Here is a 20,962-nt window from a genome sequence, read left to right as displayed (position 1 = left end):
CTCCCCAAGGTCAAACTGACACTTCTGGGCCTTAACAGAAAGCCCAGCCTCAGGAATTCACTGAAATACTTGTCGTACATGGTCCAAATGAGAATCCCAAGTCTGACTAAATGTAGCTATGTCATCCAAATATACACAGGCAACGTCCCCCGACCCGTTTAGCAGTCTGTTAATGAGCCTTTGAAAGGTCCATTCCTCAAGCCAAATTCCTCAAGCCAAACGGCAGCAGAGTAAACTGGAACAGACCCAGATGAGTAACAAATGCAGACAAGGGCAGCATCTTCATCCAAAGGCACCTGATAGAAAGCCAGCAGGAGTGTGGGGGCTATCCAGTGTATTACACTGAGTGCCACATGTATGACTATCTGCCTGCTGGACAGAAATCATGGGTGTGTGCTTGGTGTAATGAGCTCCTGGCTCTCAGGGAACACATTCATTCCCTTGAGGCCAAGGTTGCTGACCTGGAGAAGCTAAGCGAGGCAGAGAGGTTGGTGAATGAGACCTTCAGGGACCTATTAGCAGTGTCCCACTCCCAGGGTGAAAGCTCCTCTGCTGTCATGGAGAATGTGGATCTTGGGGAAGGAGGGCTTCATTCCGAGAAGGAAGGAGATGATCCCTTAGAAGGGACCCATTTTTCGGAAGATGCTGTGTTGCCCCTGCAGTGGGTGTTGAACTCTTAGGTGAGAGGTGCCAAGATAGTGATAAATCAGACTCAAAGGTTTACTTACAAGGAGTACTTTATTGGGTAACTTACAGCACACATGTGTACTAGGGGTGGACGAAAGTCACTTACCTGTCGTCGAAGCTTGTTCGCGGTGGGGGGGAGGCGCTTCGCTGCTCCCCCCGCGAAGTTCAGGCCGGGGGGGGGAGGCTTCCCGCCTCGCCCAGACGAAGTTCAGGCCGGGGGGGAGGCTTCCCGCCTCGCCCGGACGAAATTCAGGCCGGGGGGAGGCTTCCCGCCTCGCCCGGCCGCGAACTCCAAAGCTTTTTTTTTTTTAAAAAAACGCCCCCGTGATAGGCTACGTGATGACTAATGTAGCCTATCACGGCTAGATCTGCAAAGTCAGCCGTGATAGGCTACATTAATCGTCACGTAGCCTATCACGGGTGACTTAAAAAAAAAAAAAAAAGCGCGTACGCTAATGGCGGCCCCCATAGGGAGCTGCCATTCGCGTTCCTTATTTGATCGCTGTAGTCTACGTAAAGATTTACGTAGACTACGGCGAAAATAAGGGCAATGCATCTCATGTTTGACCACCTCCAGCTTACCTTGATTCATTGATCTTACATTCCAGGTTCCTAAACAATATTGTTCTTTACAGCATCGGATTTTCTTTTCACCACCAGACACATCCACAGCTGAGTGTCCTTTCGGCTTTGGCCCAGCCGCTTCACTCTTTCTGGCGCTACTTGGAAATACCCTCTGCTCTTCCCCAGTAGTATATTGGACACCTTCCGACCTGAGGGGCTCATCTTCCGGCGTCATCTCTTTTAGCCTTGTGATACGTTCCATGGGGTTTTCTTGGCAAGAATACTGGAGTGGGTTGCCATTTCCTTCTCCAGTGGACCACATTTTGTCAGAACTCTCTGCCATGACCTGTCCGTCTTGGGTGGCCCTGCACGGCATAGCTTATGGCTTCACTGAGTTACGCAAGCCCCTTCGCCACAACAAGGCAGTGATCCATGAAGGGGACCTCTATTCTTAAGTAAGTTTTAATGCCTAGTCTCCTTTTTTCTTGTTTTTACTGATTCTGTTTTTGAATGAATAGAATAAAATTTTATTACGGTCAAAGACCAGCTCAAAAAAGAAACTACATTAAAATTATCTGCCATATATCCCCAATCAAATTAATAGACACTTCAACACAGTGTAGTACTAATGTAATGCATATCAGCCATACTGGATGAATGGCATTACTCTCCAGACTTTGTCTTTCATCCAACTAGGTAAGTCCGAGCTCCCTCAGCATCCTTCTTCGAACACCTATCGCGGCTGCAAAAAATTTGGCAACACTATACGTAAACGTCGAATTAGTGTCAGACAACAATATGTAGACATATTGTTGTCCTGTACGTCCCGGAAAGCGATTTATCAGTGGGGAGATGAGTACGGCACGAATATCTCTATAAAATATACACCACAGCAAAACGTGCTCTGTTGTTTCTATCTGTTCCATGCCACAGGGGCAGAGGCGGTCTGACCAGGGGATCTTTTTGTACCATCCCTCCAAAACTGCCGAGGGGAGTCCATTTAGACGGGCCAAGGTAAATGCCCTTCTATGTTTATGCAGTTCCAGTTGTTCAAGATAGGGTGCAGCTGTTACAATGTATCTATAGTCCTCCCTGAGAGAGAATTCTGGGGCACTATTGAGGTCACTTTGTCTCTCAATATCTGCAATGCGCTGCTTGATAGTCTCCATTGCCTGATCAAAACCCATATTTAATAAAGTCCGCAAGGGAAGCCCCAAGAAAGCTATTTTCTGTTCAGCTGACTGAATCCAACTGGATTTAAAATCGTCTTGCAAAATTAGTGGGGCAAGGCCAGTAGGAAAATTTGTCAGTCTAAGTCGGTACACAAGAATAGCCACCCAGACCCTAGCTTCAATTTTAATCTGGCCAGTCTCTAATCTTATCTTTGCATTGGACACATCCTAGGAAAACCCAATATTGCCCTCAAAAATTTTTTTTGTACACGTTCTAATGTTTGGATATTCGGGAAAGGCCCCAATTGAGAGCTGTACAATAATTGCGCTAGTACTTTTGCTTGGTGTAATTGGAGGGCTAAAGGGATATAGTGGTTGCCTTTCATTCTCATAAATTGTGCTATTGTGGATGAGCTTCTCTGTGCGTTTAATGCCACATATTTGCCGTGAGCCTTCCTGGAACCATTTGCTTGGAAGACTACCCCTAAATATTTGAATTGAGAAACCTGCTCAGTCTTATGTTGGTTTATCATCCATGATCTGATTTTTGGTCTTTTTGCAAAAGTCATGATTTTTGTTTTTTGATAATTGATCATCAGATCTTCTTCCTCGCAGTATTCAGTCAACTTCCGCAATGCTCTTGTAAGCCCAATTGGAGTCCTTGAGATAATAGCAGCAGCATCTGCATATAGTAAAGTGGTTATATGCCTCCCCGCAATTTTGGGGGGATGAAAATCGGTATGGTTTAGCTGTTCTACCATTGAATTGATGTAGAAGTTGAACAAAAGTGGGGCGAGAATGCAGCCTTGCTTGACCCTTTTTTTTTGTTGGAACAGCCTTTGTAAGGTGGCCGTGAGCACTACATCTGAACTTAAGGGAGGTGTCCCTATATAGAGTCTGAATGAGTAGGAGCAGGCGCCTATCAATGTTGGAGGCCTCTAATTTCTTCCATAGTTTGACCCTCGAGATAGAGTCAAAAGCTGCCTTAAGGTCTATAAAGGCTACATAAAGTGAGGTGACCTTGTTTGAGATGTATTTCTCGATGAGATGCTGTAGTACCAAGCACTGATCTATGGTACAGCGACCCTCCCTGAAGCCTGCCTGCTCCTCCGCCAATATCATATCCTGTTCCAGCCAGTCTTTAAGCTTCCTATATAAGTGCCTGGCGTATAATTTACCAGTAGTATTTAATAAACTGATGGGTCTGTAATTTGCGGGGTCGTCTCTCTTTCCCTTTTTGAATATAGGAACAATAATGGCAGAGCCCCAATCTTCTGGTGTCTGCCCAGTCATGTCAGTGTAGGAGAATAGCGATGCTAGAGCCGGGCCCCACCATTCTAAGTTATTTTTGACCACCTCTGGAGGGATCAGATCTTCGCCCGGTGCTTTGCCCGTTTTCATCTGGGCAACTAGATCATAAATTTCTGAAGCCAGGACCGGGGGCCAAGGCGGAGCATCTTCAAGTGCAATATTCCAGGCCACGTAGGCAGCATCAGAATCCTTGTATAATTGATGGAAATGCTTCTCCCAAGCCTTTGGATGAATATAGCAGCCTGGCAATGTTGGTCCACAAATTGGTGAGATCTTTACCAACCGCCAGAATATGGTTGGATCCTTCGATTTGGCTGCTTGAATCAGTTTCTCAGAGTTCTCCTTCCAAGCCTTTTTTTTCTTTTGTATCAGTAGCTGTTTGTAGGATTTTTTCTGTTCAAGAAGATCTTGAGCTGCCTTCAGATCAGAACTGAATTTATACTTTTGATAGGCCTTCTGTAAGGCTTTTTTTGCTTGAACACATTCCCTATCGAACCAGGGCTTCGAGGGTGGATGGTGCCATTGTTGAGGCACCCTTACTCTCCGAGTGAAGGCTTGTTTCAATTCTCGGGCTAACTCCTGATATAATTCCACCGGGCTCATTATTTGGGTGTTAAGTATTAGAGTTGTCCTAATGTTTTGCATGTTGTCTGATGCAAGAATGGCCCGTAATTCCATGTCCATCCTTGGGGTCCATTTGACACGACAGTAAGCTTCCCCCTCAGGGATTATCATAGGCATATAGCGATTGGCACTTCAAAGATAGGGGTGTGGGGCTTTCCAAGTCAATAAGACCGGGGGATGATCATAGAATAGGAGGGTTGGAAGGGGCCTACAAGGCCATCGAGTCCAACCCCCTGCTCAATGCAGGAATCCCAAGTCAGAGCATCCCTGACAAATGGCTGTCCAGCCTCGTCTTGAAGGCCTCCAGTGTGGGAGAGCCCACCACCTCCCCAGGTAATTGGTTCCATTGTCGTATTGCTCTGACACTCAGGAAGTTTTTCCTGACGTTCAGCCGGAATCTGGCTTCCTGTAACTTGAGCCCATGATTCCATGTCCTGCACTCTGGGATGATCAAGAAGAGATCCTGGCCTTCTTCTCTGTGACAACCTTTCAAGTACTTGAAGAGTGCTATCATATCTCCCCTCAGTCTTCTCTTCTCAAGGCTAAACATGCCCAGTTCTTTCAGTCTCTCTTCATAGGGCTTTGTTTCCAGTCCCCTGATCATCTTTGTTGCCCTCCTCTGAACCCTCTCCAGTTTGTCTGCATCCTTCTTCAAGTGTGGTGCCCAGAACTGGACACAGTACTCCAGATGAGGCCTAACCAGTGCTGAGTAGAGGGGAACTAGTACTTCCCGGGATTTGGAAGCGATGCTTCTATTAATGCAGCCCAAAAGAGCATTTGCCTTTTTTGCAGCCACTTCACATTGTTGGCTCATATTCAGCTTGTGATCGACAACAATTCCAAGATCCTTCTCACTCGTAGTGTGGTTGAGCCACGTATCCCCCATCTTGTAACTGTGCATTTGGTTTCTTTTTCCTAGGTGCAGAACTTGGCATTTATCCCTATTAAATGCCATTCTGTTGTTTTCTGCCCAGCGCTCCAGTCTATCCAGATCACTTTGAATTTTGTTTCTGTCTTCCAAAGTATTAGCTATCCCGCCCAATTTTGTGTCATCTACAAATTTGATCAGCATTCCCTGCACCTCCTCCTCCTCCAAGTCATTAATAAAAATGTTGAAGAGCACTGGGCCCAGGACTGAGCCCTGCGGTACCCCACTCGTTACCTCTCCCCAGTTTGAGAAGGTCCCATTGATAAGCACTCTTTGAGTCCGATTCTGTAGCCAACTGTGGATCCACCGGATCGTTATTTCATCTAGCCCACTTTGAGCTAGTTTGCTCATCAGGATATCATGGGGCACTTTGTCGAAAGCTTTGCTGAAGTCGAGGTATATGATGTCTACAGCATTCCCACGGTCTACAAGGGAGGTTACTTGATCAAAAAATGAGATCAGATTTGTCTGGCAGGACTTGTTTTTGACAAATCCATGTTGGCTTCGAGTAATCACGGCATTGTTGTCAAGGTGCTTCCAGATGGATTGCTTTATGATCTGCTCCAGAATTTTCTCTGGGATTGATGTCAGACTGACTGGTCTGTAGTTCCCAGGTTCCTCCTTTTTACCCTTTTTGAAGATAGGGACAACGTTAGCCCTCCTCCAGTCATCTGGCACTTCCCCCGTCCTCCATGATTTCTCAAAGAGAATAGACAGCGGTTCTGAGAGTTCTTCTGCCAGTTCTTTTATGACTCTAGGATGCAGTTCATCTGGCCCTGGAGATTTGAACTCATTCAAAGTAATGAGGTGTTCCTTGACCATATGCCTGTCGATCTCAAGCTGCAATCCTGCCCCTTCAGCCTGTACTTCGCCTTTGCCAGGGGGGTCATAGACCCTCTTTTGGGAGAAGACTGAGCCAAAGTAGGAATTGAGCACCTCTGCCTTTTCTTTGTCATCTGTTATCATTTTTCCATCCTTATTTAATAGCTGAACCACCATTTCTTTCCTCTGCCTTTTACTATGCACGTAGCTGAAGAAAGCCTTTTTGTTGTTTTTAGCATCCCTTGCTAACCTCAGCTCATTCTCAGCTTTACCCTTCCTGACACCATCCCTGCAATTCTGTGCTATCTGCCTGTACTCTTCCTTTGTTACTTGGCCTTCTTTCCACTTCCTATTGTATCAGCCATATCGGGGGTCAGACTAAGTAGCCTCATGCAGTCTCATACTTCATGTTCTTGCTGAGCTCTTTCTCCCTTGAATATATTGTTGTAAGCTGACGAGACACAGGAATTCCTTATCTTGTCAAAGGTCATACAGTTGTATATCTTGTTCTCTGCTGTTCTCTTCTGTTCTCTCCTTATCATGGCTACCCTATAACCCAGTTCTTGTATTATAAACAATAGTGCTAAGAGAAGAAATGTTGAGGATTGCAACCCCATGCGGAAGGGGGAGGAGGAGCCGTTTCATATGTGTCACAATGTCTATAAAACCAATGTGCTAATGTAAATCGGGGCTTCTGGCTCTTTGGAAATGATTCCAGCCTTAAGCCCGCACGTTAAATAAAGAATCTCTTTTTCCTTCACTCCGTGGCCTCTCTGACTCTGGGTTCTGCAACATAAATGGTGCCGTGACTCAGATGTGGCAGGCTCTGAGACAGACAGGTGGCAGTTGCCTGCTCTTGATTGCCGCACCAGGAGGACGAGCTCGGCGCATGCCTCCCTTTCTTGGCGCCACCGACCTTTTTGTCGGGTAAATGGGAGAAAGCCTGCGCTGGGATCGCCCAAACGGCAGCGAGCAGCAAGAGAACCTTGGGAAGCGGAGGAAGGAACTTGAGCCCTGCCTGTATCGCAGCTGCAATTGAGTTGAAACCCACATTGGAAGCCTTCAGGAGAAAGGCAAGTATATGGGAAAAAGAGGGCCCCGCCTTTAGGGAGAAAGGCCACTGGGCAGAAAAAAAGAGGGCCCCGCCTTATGAAGAAGGTCAGTGTTGGTGGTATACGTATACAAAAGAACCTACTCCTTGCGGGTAGAAGGGGGGCCTGATCACACCCCCGAGTGGGCGCCAGTACCCAGCACGCCAATACTCAGTAGGAAGCTGAGGAAGCTGGGGAAGCCGTTTTCCGCTCTGGTAAAAAGTGGGAAAAGTGGGTGGCAGGGACATATGGATGCAGTGGAGAGAATGATTGTGTGAGTGGCTACTGCGGTTTCTGAAGCATACCGTTGACCGTCCGGGTGCCCAGGCCAGTAGCAAAGTGCGTGGTGTGAAAAATCCTCTTGTGTCGGCCAGTGAGACCCCTTACTCACTGACCAATTCCCATTCCCTAATTGTGTCTGTCTTCAATTTAGGAGGGAGGCTATGGGTGGTGGGGGAAGCAAACCTTGCACCCCCTTGAGATGTATGTCAAACAAAGAAGGAAAAAGTTTTTTTTAAAAAAGATTCAGAATAGAAAGAGAAAACAGCAAAAAGCTCAAGGTCGAGCTGAGAGGAAAAAAAGAACAAGATCTGAGGCTGTTAATTAGAGAAATGTTGCAGGACAGTCTGGCTTTTAACAAAGCGTGGGAGCGTGAGAGTGTAAGGCCGAAGAAGTAGCTGTTAGCCTAGCGCGCCGAGAGGGGGGGGGCAGGAAAATTGCCCACAACGTTCTGAGTTGTACAACATCATCACCTCGCCTAATTGAGATAAAATCCCTAAGAAATGGAAACTGAAAATGAAGACCCAGAAGATGAAGGCAAAATAGAAAATAAAGGTGAAGAATCAGCCCCCAGAGCACAGGCTAGACCCCTCTTCTAGTGAAAAGTGTGCCATAAGACTGTCCCAAAGCAGAATGAAGCGGAAAGACCACGTTGAAGATCTCTGTCAAGGTAACCATGTTTAGCTTTGAACTGTGTTAAAATTGCATAGAGCCTGTAGCTACTGACCATCAGCTATATGATTTCTGAAGAGCGTAACCATTAAGCTTTTGCCGTGGGATTCCCTGCAATGAAGAAATCTCACTGATTCAAGTGTCCAGTGTTACACTGCCTAAGTGTGTGTGCTAAAGAGACCGAGAAACCAGACAGCATGTTCCTGGCCAAGCCAAAATCACGCTACTGCCATGCTCCTGAAAGCTGCAATAAACTGTGTAAGCTGAGAGACCCAACCTGATTGAGAAGAAAAGAAGATATTGGAGCAACTGTCTTAAAAAACAATGAGATCTGTGTAGCTGGCTGGCTGACGCTGTCAGTGATGTTACAACTTTAAATTAAGACTGTTTTCCTGTTTGAGACCCCAGCAAAGAAAGCTGAACCGAGTTATTTGTTGCCCGTGCCAAAGCAAGAATTTGGCTGCCCTGTACCTCATCGTGTCCTGTTTTAAGCTTGGGATTTACAAATACAAACAAACTGAGAAGCTTGCCTTTAAAGTCCTGCAAATCACCCCACCGCCTCCCCGAAGATTAATGGCTGCTTGAAAAATGCAAGTATAAGGTGATGCCCATCACCCCCCAGTGTCCTGAGTTTCAGCACTCAGTGTTTCAGTGCTTTCGTGTACCAGGTAAGAAGAAAAAAAAAAAAGACTAAGTTTTTAAAATGTCTGTGAGAGAACCTGACAGAAGTAAAATAAAATTTACAGAGGAGTTGCCCAAGTTAAAGTGTCATGGCTAGAGAGCTGAGCTGTGCCGCTCTGTTTAGACAGAGGCCTTGCTAAAAAGTTAAAGGCCCTTGTCTGTCAGAAGGGGTGTAGGGCCACACTTTCCCTTTTTAAACTGATGCAAAAGTGGAGAGCCTTTGCTGGAAACATCGCATCTTCATTGCCCAGAGCCTTCACTGTTTGCCTCCATCATCATCTGGGCTTTTTAGAGACACTCTGCACATGAACTAAAATTTTAAATTGTCAAAAACTTGCCATGGACAGTGCTGTGAAGCTTTTGATAAACTTGAACTCTCATCGCTGTGGACCGTGTGTCTATGTTTGTAGTCAGCTCAGTGTACAGCAGGCTGAGTTTGATCTATAACTTTTAGATTTCCTTCTGCTAGAACTCATGCAGCATAGAGTTGCCGATGCAAAAATGGTGACCTAGAACTCTTTGCGTGTGTGGGTATGCCCGTCCCTTAATTTTAATGGGCCCTGAGCTTTCAGCCAGAAGAGCAGTATGATTGCTGGATCTGCTCCATCATGCCTTACCATGCAAAAAGTGTTTTCCATTCATTGTGTTAAATTGCAGAAAAAGTTTGTTGTGTATATTTTATGATTTCTTAAATATCATGAAATATATGTGATATTTACAGATTAGTCTTAGTTGCAACTCCAAATGATACTAAGTGTGGTTCCCAATGGATGACAAGGAGAAAAGACAAAGTCAAGTAGAGAAAAGACAAAAGCAAGTAAAAAAAAAAAGGAATAGAGAAAGTAGAAGACAGATAGAGAGAAAAAAAAAAGAAGAAAGAAAAGGCAAGAGGCAAAGAAAAAACATTTATAAAAAAGAAGCGTGGCCATAGTTGCCCCCAGGGTAAATTAAAAGCAGCTGATTGTGCCTGGAGCTTATTACCTGGGGTAAAGTAGCCACAATAATGTAATAGTTCTTTAAGATAAAGAAAATCTAACTAGAAGGAGAAGAAGAACCTATCCCAAATGTGTGTCATTGGGACTAGTGTAAGGCAGAAAGGTTTAAGTAAGTGAGTTTAACTTGAAAAAGATAAATAAAGAGACAAGGCTGGTGCATGGATCAGAAAGTTTTATATAAAAAGTTTGAAACATGATCTGCAATACAGGCAGATCAGCAAAGAAAAAGAAAGCAAAAGAAAGAGAAAAAATTTGTCTTCCCATACTAATAAATAAAAGTGTTATCAAGCACTTGGGAAGCGAAGTTGTTTACAGGAAGCTGTGCCTGAGAACCAAACACTTCTAGCCTATGCTGAAAATGCTTGCTAGTGTTGTGCTGCCTCATGGGTAACATGTATGGTATAAAAACCCATTTTGCCCAATAGCTCGTAGTTCAAAGAAGCTGTCTGATCCAACCATTAAGTACGCCTGTGTGCTGTAAGTTACCCAATAAAGTCTCCTTGTAAGTAAATCCCCCCCTCGCTGGAATCCCAAAACACAAGTGGGGCTAGAGCGCCTCACCCAGTATCAAACCCTGCTGTTAAAAGCCATGAAAGCAGGTATGAAGAAGTCAGTTAATATGACCAAAGTGTCTAAAGTGCTGCAAGGTGCCACCGAGGCCCCATAGCGCACTTGGAGCGTCTTTCAAATGCCTATCGCCAGTATACCTCCCTCAACCCAGAGGCCCAAGAAGACATGGATGAAAGAAGAAAAGAAGAAGACCCGGCAGAGGCAGAAGATTCTTAAAAAAGAACCAGTGTGCCCAGTGTAGACAAGATGGACATTAGTGGCATGAATGCCCAAATAAAATAAATCAAATACACAAAGGAAAAAACCAAAGGGGCCAGAATGGGCGAAGAGGGAGACAGCTTGAGAAGGGCCGTGACATTGACTGTGAGGGGCCGTGACATTGACTTCATAATTGACACTGGAGCAGCATCAAAAGCAAGCAAACGTTAGCCTTAAACAAGAAGTTCAAACACTGAGCAAAGTTCTTCAAGCCCAGCATCGCTCTGTCTTAAAAAATAAGCCATTCCCATCACAGAAGCTCATCCTTTCCAACCAAGAGTTAAAGTATAAGTTAAAGAGGGAAAAATAACCCTTTGACTCCCAGATGGAGAGGACTGAAAACTGTCATACTTTCCACCCCCGCAGCTATGAAAGCAGCTGGAGTTAAACCCTGGATACATTGGACACGAGTCAAGAGAGCGAGAGGGGGAAAGTAGACTGTAAACAGAAATCCTGAAAATCCTTTAAAAATCATTCTGAAAAAGCAGTAAGAAGACTCAGGCTAGACCTTACTGTGGACACACCGGGAAACTGTCCCCCTGCGTACGGTCAGACCTGCAACTGGAGAATTGAAGAAGGGGACTAGACCCTACTGCAGCTTGCCAGGTGAATAGCTGCCCAGCGTACGGTCAGATCCCAAAGAAGACCAAACATGCGTGTTGTAGTGTTAGTAGTGTTGCATTGTGTTTCCTTAATAAGGTGCAAAAAGGGGGGCCAGCCCCTGAAAAGAAAAGTTTGTCCCAGTGATTTGCTGATAATTACTGGCTTCACCTGGCTAACATCACGAGAGTAAAACATTTTTGTTTGCCAAGAGATATACCTGCAAACAGGCTTATTAGCTCTTGCCTAATACCTGTCTGTGGACATCCTGGGAAAATTCAAAAAGATACCATGTTAAGAGTTTATGGTGTAAGTTTAACTTATTCCCAAAATGCTAATTGGGGCGTGGTTGCAAAGATCCTACCCCCTACAGAGTTCACTCTACGCACCCCCATCGTTGCTGAAACAAATGCTACGTGTGCACGAATGCTTAATTGTCAAAAATTTTCCAGAAAATATAAAGCTATCCCTGGCCCCCTTCCACTGTAATAAAATTCAAAACATATCTTTTAATAATGCCCACATACTTTTGCCTCATGGATGGTTTTAGACATGTAGTTCCCGCACTTGGTCATTCATTCCTGCCAACTTGTCTAATAACCACCCATGTTGCCTCAGCCGCCAATTAAATTGGTGCCAATTCTTCCCCTGTAGCCCGAGAAAATCCGTCAACGGCAGCCTCGAGCACTCCAACTAACTAAAAATTGTAATAGTCATGTGCAGTTATATTCTGACTCAGAAAAATTGGCCTTAACAATGTCACTAGTTGGGGTTCCAGGTTTAGCCTTGGCTAATAGTCTGGAGATCAACCGGTTAGCTTGCAGCTTAGCCAAAAGCATAAATGCCACCTCACGAGCATTGTCATTGTTAAATAAAAAGTTGCGTGATCTAAGAGGTGCAGTTCTAGAAAATAGAGCTGGTATAGATTACCTCTTCCTTCTTCATCATTTAAGTTGTGAGACACACCAAAAGCTCTGTTGTTTTAACTTAACTGATAATGGCAATGCTGTAGATAAAGAAATCAACAAGCTGCACAATATAGTAGCTTACAAAACAATAAGACAAAACAATTAGCTAAATTAGTTAACCCCTTGGCTTCCAGATCTTAGCTAGCTTGAAAGCATTGTTCATCCTAATTCTACCAGTGTTGTTCATAAAGTTCTGTTATGTCTCTGCATTCCTTGTCTTATGTGCTGTTTAACCAATCTGTTTTATGTCTCAGCTAGTAAAACTGCTGCCCTCTATGCTCTAATAGCCCAACAAGAGGGTAAGTAATGTGTATGTCACAAAAAGCTTTGTATAGTTATCAGAAATGCTATAATTGTAATGAAATTATGCATTTAAGGGGGGAATGTAGCAGCCATATCGGGGGTCAGACTAAGTAGCCTCATGCAGTCTCATGCTTCATGTTCTTGCTGAGCTCTTTCTCCCTTGAATATATTGTTGTAAGCTGACGAGATACAGGAATTCCTTATCTTGTCAAAGGTCATACAGTTGTATATCTTGTTCTCTGCTGTCCTCTTCTGTTCTCTCCTTATCATAGCTACCCTATAACCCAGTTCTTGTATTATAAACAATAGTGCTAGGAGAAGAAATGTTGAGGATTGCAACCCCATGCGGGAGGGGGAGGAGGAGCCGTTTCATATGTGTCACAATGTCTACAAAACCAATGTGCTAATGTAAATCGGGGCTTCTGGCTCTTTGGAAATGATTCCAGCCTTAAGCCTGCGCGTTAAATAAAGAATCTCTTTTTCCTTCACTCCGTGGTCTCTCTGACTCTGGGTTCTGCAACACTATATGTGTCCTTTTTTGTTTTCAGGTCATCCCTAAGCTTTTTGTGAAGCCACATTGGCTTCTTCTGTTGTCTTCCACCTTTTCTTCTTGTTGGAATTGTTTGTGATTGTGCCTTGAGAATTTCCTTTTTTAAAAGCTCCCACCCATCTTGGACTCCTTTTCTCGCTAGCATCGCTTGCCATGGGACCTTACTGATCATTGTTCTGAGTTTATGAAAATCAGCTTTCCTAAAATCCAGGGTACGCGTTTGACTACACTCGGCTTTTGCTTCCCTTAGAACCAAGAACTCAAGTACAACATGGTCGCTTTCCCCCAGAGTTCCTGTAACTGCTACTTTATCCACTAAGTCATCTCTGTTGGTTAGGATCAAGTCAAGGATAGCCGATACTCTAGTTCCTTCCTCTACTTTCTGTAGGAGGAAGTTATCCGCCACACAAGTCAGGAATTTCCTGGAGGGGCCATGTTTTGCAGAATTTGTCTCCCAACAAATATCGGGGAAATTGAAGTCCTGTGAAGTTTTGGGACGACCTCCATGTCCTTCAAAAAGGGAATCAAGTTTGTTGATACAATGAGATAGTCTATTTGACTCATTCTGGTTCCCGCCAGATAGGTAAATTCCGCTGGATGGTCTTTCCCGAATGCACTATTAAGAGTGTGCAGGTTAAGCCTTGTAGTCAGTTGATGTAGTAAGAGCCCAGAATAGTTGGATTTTATATCTTTAGATTGTTGAGTAAATGGAAGGCCATTTATAGTAGGTGTAGGGGGATAAGCTTTTTGTTGGGAATATAGGGCATGATCACTTGGACCCATCCTGGCATTAAAGTCTCCTCCCAAAATCACATATGTATTGGGATAGGATTGGAGCAGATCTGCTACATGTTTCAAATTCTGCCTAAATTTCCCCAGTCTGTAATTTCTTCTTTTGAGGGGGAAGATAAACATTTATTATCAACAGATCCCATCGCTCAAAATGAGCAAGGACAGCCATTGCATGTTGTTTATAGGATGGCAGCATCCTTGTGCTTACGCACAAAGACATAGCAATTAAGATTCCTATACCTCCTTTACATCTTCCGTGTTCCTCCCCAGGGAGTGCTCCAATAGAATATGATTGAAAACCATTAAGCAGCAAATTCCCCTGGACCCATGTTTCTTGTAGCAGTACAATATCTTTGGAAGAGAGATAGTCTTTTGATTCAGGGTCCTGCAGGATTCCAGTCCAGCCATTTATATTCCATGTTGTAAGGCCAATTTTATTTATATGCTGGTTGTTTGCGTGTCATTGGGACTCAGGAGTGATACTTTCCAACTCCTGGGCACTCTTTTTTTCTTCCCTCAGCTCAGTTGTTAGTTCTGAGGCCAGTCCAATTGAGGGGACAGGTGAGTTCATCCAATTCTGTCCCAATGGGGAATCAACTTGGGGATATAACACACCTGACTTTAAATGGTGTCCAGTCATCCCTTGAGGGCTGGAGGCACTGACTTGGAATATCGGAGGGGCCTGGCAGTCTGCTTCTGCAGCATCATCTGGCTCTGTACTAAGCTGGATACTTGTTGAATTTTGTAATCCTTCTATACGTTTCTCAGTAGAAGTCTGAGGCCTCTGGGTCTGGATCTCATCCAGCGTCGTTTCTAGATCTATTGAAGATATTTCACACATAACATAGGAGTTGTAGTTCTTCCTTTTCAGTGCAGGGAGTGGCCTTATTGGGGTCAACTCCCTTGTCCCCATCAGTGCTTCCATCTCTAATTCCACTTCCCTGTCATCCATTATGACAGTCTGTGGCATGCATAGCTCAGGTGAGTTTCCAGTGTCAGGTTTAGCCATTCTGCTATACGATTGTAGGTTTGAAATTGGTGTTATTTCTGGGGTCATTGTTACCATAGGCTTTTCCTTGGTCAATAAAGAGTGGAGCAGTCTATTATCCAGTCCCACATTATCAGCTGGTTTCATATCGGAGTCTAAAGTATCAGGGGTGCCCAAATTTAGGTCCAGGGAGCTCATAAGGGCTAGACTTGTGTGGGTAGAAGAGTCAAGATCTAAATTATCGCTATCTCTCTCCAAGGCCAGATCTTGTTCATGTAATCTGATTCTCGTTGGTATTAGTAGCTCATCCAGTTTGTTCCTTAATTTTAAGAGTCCATCCTGCTTGACTGGGTGGTTAGCAGCCAGCTCACGGTAATTATTCTTTAGCAGTTTATCTTTCTTATCATGGCTAGACTCCTCCACAGCTGTCGGAATTGTTGATGATAAAGTGGTGCCATAGTTAACCCTTCTGACTCTGGCAAGGGCTCTAACTCCAAGCTCTTTAAAAACTCTCTGAGGGGTTATACCATATCCTCTTAGGTACTGTGCTGAGTGGAAAAGTTGCAAAGGCACAGATGTTGACTTAAAGTCTAGGAATAATCTTTTGCAGTCCATTTGTGATGGCAGAAAGTGGAAGTGTTTTAAATCCAATGGGGGTATAACACAATTCAGTAATTCTGCCAGAGAGGTAAGGATTCTTTTCTTATTTGACCAAAGCTGTGCATCTTTCTTTGGGAAGCATATGAGGACCTGATTTGTTTGGAGTATTCTTTGTACTTTCCCTTTTGTCTTGTGTTGTACATATTGCGTTCGCTCAGGGTTAAAAGAGGGGGGGCGTGTAACAATGGCGTCGTCCTCGTTCTCACCTCTTTGCTCTAACTTAGATACTGGGTGAGCATACGTTTGGATTAAGGCTCCTAATTGCCCTTCAATTCTATTTAAACGCTCTAGAATTAAAATTAAAGTTTCTGCAGATATAAAGCAGATTTCACCCAGCTGAGGAGGGCAATTTGGCTATGTAGGGAAAGCATACTCTGCCTTCTGACTGTTTACTTTCCATCCTAGCGATTTATGCTTTCCTGCATTCTCCTTCACAGGGGTTTTAATTAATAGGCTGCTTTCTATCTCTTGGCAGACTGAGGTGCTTATAGGGGTTGTGGCCAATGCCGCCAGTCCATTCTTATTACTGTTTTTGATACTCATGGCATACGTAGCCCCATTTGAGGGAAGGAAGCTTTCGATTCTAAGCTGTTTCTTCTTTCTCTCCTTTTCCAACTTTTCTTCTCTGGGACTTATAGTTTGCTGTCTCTTTCTTAATCTCCTCCTCCCTTTGGCTGTGAATAAATCCTTATTATTTTTCATGTTTGCGGCTTCACTTGTCCCAGTGTAGGTGGGAGCTGAGTCTAGTCAATGTTACTCCGTCGCCATCTTCCCAGGACCCCCAGCGAACGTTGGAAGCAGCAGGACCTCTTGCCTTGGGGGTTCAGAATCCGGGAGGGGGCGCAAGTGTGGAGTTCTCCCCTCCCAGTTACTGCCACTTGCTTTCTAAGATGGGTGCCGCTGCTGTGCCGGAATAGAGGGCAATGTTTTTTTTTAATGATATTTAATATATTATCGACTGTCTAAAAATAATTTCATTCAATGCTAAAGGATTAAATTCCCCAATTAAAAGAAGAAAATTTGTATGCTTTTTTAAAAAAGAAAATGTATCCCTGATATTTTTACAAAAAACACATATTAGTGAAGAAAGATATCTGAGTGAAGAAAGATATCTAAGATTGTTGGGTTTAGGGGAACTAATGGCAGCACATGCAGGCCAGAAAAAAAAGGAATGGCAATAATAATTAAAAATGACGCCCTTCTTTCTCATACTGATTAGGTAAAGGATACTACAGGACAGTATATATTTGGTACATACTTCTTAGGTTAAAAAGCCAGTCCTTTTATGGAATATTTATTCACCAAAAAGTAATCAAAAGAGGTGGGTGGGGATTTTTTGGGTGTTTTTTAAAAACTGGTTTCATTAGCTCCTGCCTTAATAGTGAGATCTTAATTGGGGTGATTTTAACGGAGTAATTTCTGCCGAGATAGATAAAAAGGCAAATTATCTCCCTCCAAACATGCAAGAGAACATAAGCCAAGGATACTTCATGACAATATCACTCCATAGAGAGAGACTACACTTTTCCCATTCCAAAACACTACTACTCTTGCATTGACTTTTTTTTTAACCTCACCTTATATAACACAGTTGGTAGAGTGAACAGAGATCAGACCACAGGTTTATGCAGATCATGCACCAGTGTATTTAGAAATTTGATGAGGTCAATCAAAGTGAACCACAGTTGTGGTGTTTAGATAATTTATTATTACAGAATGAGGAGGTGGTACAAACAGTAATACAGAATTTAGAAGAATATTTTCAAATTAACACTCATTCTGTATCTGATTATATAACAGTTTGGGAAGCCTAAAAAGCAGTGATAAGAGGTATATTTATATAAAAGGCATCATAACCTAGGGATGGACGAAAGGGACTTACCTGGTCCCGCAGCTTGTTTCGCGGTGGGGGGGAGGCGCTTCGGTTCTCCCCCCGAAGTTCAGGCGGGGTGGGAGGCGCCCTGCCTCGCCCGGCCGAAATTCAGGCCATGGGGGAGGCGCCCCATCCCTCGCTGCCGAAATTCAGGCCGGGGAGGAGCACCCCGTCTACCCGGCCGCGAAAAAAAAAGTAAAACAAAACAAAAAACACACCCTAGATTTCCAAAGTCAGCCGTGATAGGCTATGTAAATCATCACGTAGCCTATCACAGGTGACTTTGAAGAAAAAAAAAAAAGTGTGTACACAAATGACAGCGCCCATGGGGCGCCGCCATTTGCGTTGCTTAGTTTGGCACGTCTAGTCTACGTAAAGATTTACGTAGACTACGGCGAAAATAAGAGAACGCTATTTGCATTGCCCTTATTTTCACCGTAGTCTACGTAAATCTTTATGTAGACTAGATGTGCCAAACTAAGGAACGCAAATGGCGGCGCCCCATGGGCGCCGCCATTTGCGTACGCGCTTTTTTTTTTCAAAGTCACCCGTGATAGGCTACGTGACGATTTACGTAGCCTATCACGGCTGACTTTGGAAATCTAGCCGTGATAGGCTACGTAAATTGTTACGTAGCCTATTATGGGTGTGTTGCTTTTTTTTTACTTTTCTTTTTTATTTTGCAATGGCGGCGGTGGCAGCCGGTCAGAAGACCGGCCGCCGCCACCGCTGAACCGCCGCTGGGACCCGCCACCGAGAGGAACATTCGCACGAGGTAAGTCCCATCCCGGGGGGGGGGCGGGGGGCCGGCGGAGAATTTCACCAACAATTTCGGGGGGCCGAATGCGTTGGTATTCAGCCTCCCGGAGATTCGTGGAGAAATTCTCCGCCATCCCTATCATAACCTGAAGAAGAAATGGGATAACAACATTTTGGAAATCACAACTCAGATGACTGAACTTGAGCACAAACATAAACAAACCTGTTCACAACATATTTGTAAGAACTTGAGGTACTTAGGCCGCAGTCCCATGGGGATAGGCTGCTGCCTCCAAACTCGGGAGGCGACCACCTATCCAATGCAAGGCAGGAGAGGCACAGAGGGGATTGTTCCCTCCACGCTTCTCCTGCCCTCCATTTGCGGCTAGACAGCCCATTTCGGCTGTCTAGCTGCCGGAAGGTGGAGTGAGGGAGGCTGCTGGATAGAATCATAGAATGGTAAGGTTGGAAGGGGCCTACAAGGATGACACATGGGATGGCATTTCTGCCTTCCCTGCCCCGGAATGCCCCCCGGAAAAACCTGTTTTGGCTGCTCTGCACTCATCTTTGGAGTGTGGGGCTGTTCCGCACTGCTTGCAAGGCAGTGCAGAAGGGGGGGAAGGTCGGTTCTCTGGAAACAGAAAACCAGATATCCTATGGCTGTCTAGCCACTGACTAGCAGCCATAGGATTGCTCCCTTAGAAAACAATTTGATTTAACCAACTGTGTGTCAGTGGAGAAATCGTTATAATACTTAAAGCAAAGTGATTTTGAAAACGGTGATAAGCTGGACAGACTATTGGCATCACAACTGAAAAAATGGCAACATAATAACAGAGTAGCCCATATTAAGGTAAGAAACATAGTGGCAGTATTCAATGATGGATTGCTGAGGCTTTTAGCACATCTAATTATTAAAAAAAAATTAGATGTCAGAAAAGCCACAAGTAGACAGTATTAAAAAAATTAATACCTACCCTATATAACCTTGGCAGAGGTTGATCAACTGAAACAACAAATTACTAAGTTTTGTACACCTATAAAGGATCTAAAGAACAAGGCCCCAGGTCTAGACAATTTTACAGGAGAGTGTTATAAGCATGCTTTTAGTTCCCTGTCAGTGAGTTTATTGAGTACTGTGAATAAAGTATAGAAAAACAGAAATTTCCAAAATTTTGCGAGGAGGCAAAAATAATACTTATTCCAAAACAAGGGAGAGAGAACTGAAAATCCAAATCACACAGACCTATTATCCTGCTTAATCAGGATTTTAAAATATGGGCAAGCATATTAGCTGAGCAATGAAACAGCATAATAAGTAACTACATTGGGGAAGACCACACTGGATTCATCAAGGAAAGGCAATTGTCAGTGAACATCTGTAGGCTCTTAAATGCAATATATAACATTAGGTAGACTAAAAAACCATATGGTGTTCTTTTTCTAGATGCTGAGAAAGCATTTGATCACATAGAGTGGGAATAGTATATTAAGTTTAGATAATTACGGAGTTGGAGGTAATTTTTCCTCCTCAATTAAAATGGTATCTGCAAACCCAATAGCCTCTGTATGTGTAAACCGAGTTAGGTCGATGCATTTCTGTTGCAGAGAGATATTCATCCAGGTTTCCACTGTCACATCTATTCTTTGCTTAATCAATTGAACCTTTAGCAGAAAGTATTAGGTAGCAGAAGAGTGGGAGGGGGTAAAATTCAGGCAAAATGAGTGTAAAGTTAATCTCTATGCAGATGTCATAGCACTGATCTTACAATCAGCAGCTGAGTCATTTGGAAAAATGCTAGACCGGTTAGAAAAATTTGGAAAAATTTCGGGGTATAAAGGTAACATAAGTCTGAAGGGGTGTATTTTAGTTTGGAAAAAAAGGGGGAAAGGTCTTATTACTAGAACATTCTTAATTCCATGGAGAGACTCCACAATTGTGCTACCTCCAGTACCAGAGGCAGTGAGCCTATGTATACCAGTTGCTGGGGAACATGGGTGGGAGGGTGCTGTTGTGCTCATGCCCTGCTTGTGGATTCCTGGTCGAAAACTGGTTGGCCACTGTGTGGACAGAGTGCTGGACTGGATGGACCCTTGGTCTGATCCAGCATGGCTCTTCTTATGTTCTTATGTTCTTACAATTAAATATTTGCGAGTATGGATAAACCTAAATTTAGAAGATCATGTCACCCTTTAATCATGTCCCCTTTAATCATAATAAATTATGGGAAGAAGTCCATAGAAGTGCCCAGAGAGCTTTGGCTATTGGGCGATATAGGAATAATAATAATAATAATAATAACAACAACAACAACAACAACAACAATAGAGATTTTGAAAGTTGGAAACATCTGTGAATATCTTGGTCTGGGTGTATACCTATTATTAAAAAGAATGTGCTACCACAATTAATTTTCCTATTTTTGAATATTCCATTACAAGTTAATTCATTAATTATTACTAAATGACAACAAATACTTGTGGGCAGGGGAAAAAGCTACAGTAACTGCCAGGGTACTGTATCAACCATATAATTTAGGGGGTATAGCATCCCCCTATATTAGATGGCATTATACAGCATTCATGTTGACTATATTAAAATAATGTTCACACTGGCTAAGGGGACAAAGATAAAGCAGCATAAATTAACGAACTACATTAAAGACACTTGCTGGTTTTGCAGTAAAAAGGATTCGGATACAATGAGAGAAAACCCCTGTTCTGAGAATACGTTTAAAGTATGGCATATGTTTAAAAGTAAACTAAGTCCTGTTTTTTTGCCAGGCAATAAATTAACGGGAGTAAATTATAATGA

General features: G+C 43.7%; 1 protein-coding gene across 2 annotated transcripts in view; it reads right to left on the bottom strand.

Moving 5' to 3' along the window:
• PPP2R2C (protein phosphatase 2 regulatory subunit Bgamma) overlaps positions 1 to 20,962 on the bottom strand; it is a 276,527-nt gene that overhangs the window by 172,722 nt on the left and 82,843 nt on the right. The window lies entirely within an intron of this gene.

This window comes from Heloderma suspectum, chromosome 5 (assembly GCF_057233095.1).
Source record: "Heloderma suspectum isolate Gila_16-S chromosome 5, 16-S_ref, whole genome shotgun sequence".
Classification (NCBI taxonomy): Eukaryota; Metazoa; Chordata; class Lepidosauria; order Squamata; family Helodermatidae; genus Heloderma; species Heloderma suspectum.
Note: the sequence above shows the minus strand (reverse complement) of the source record. Positions and strands in the feature narration are given on the sequence as shown.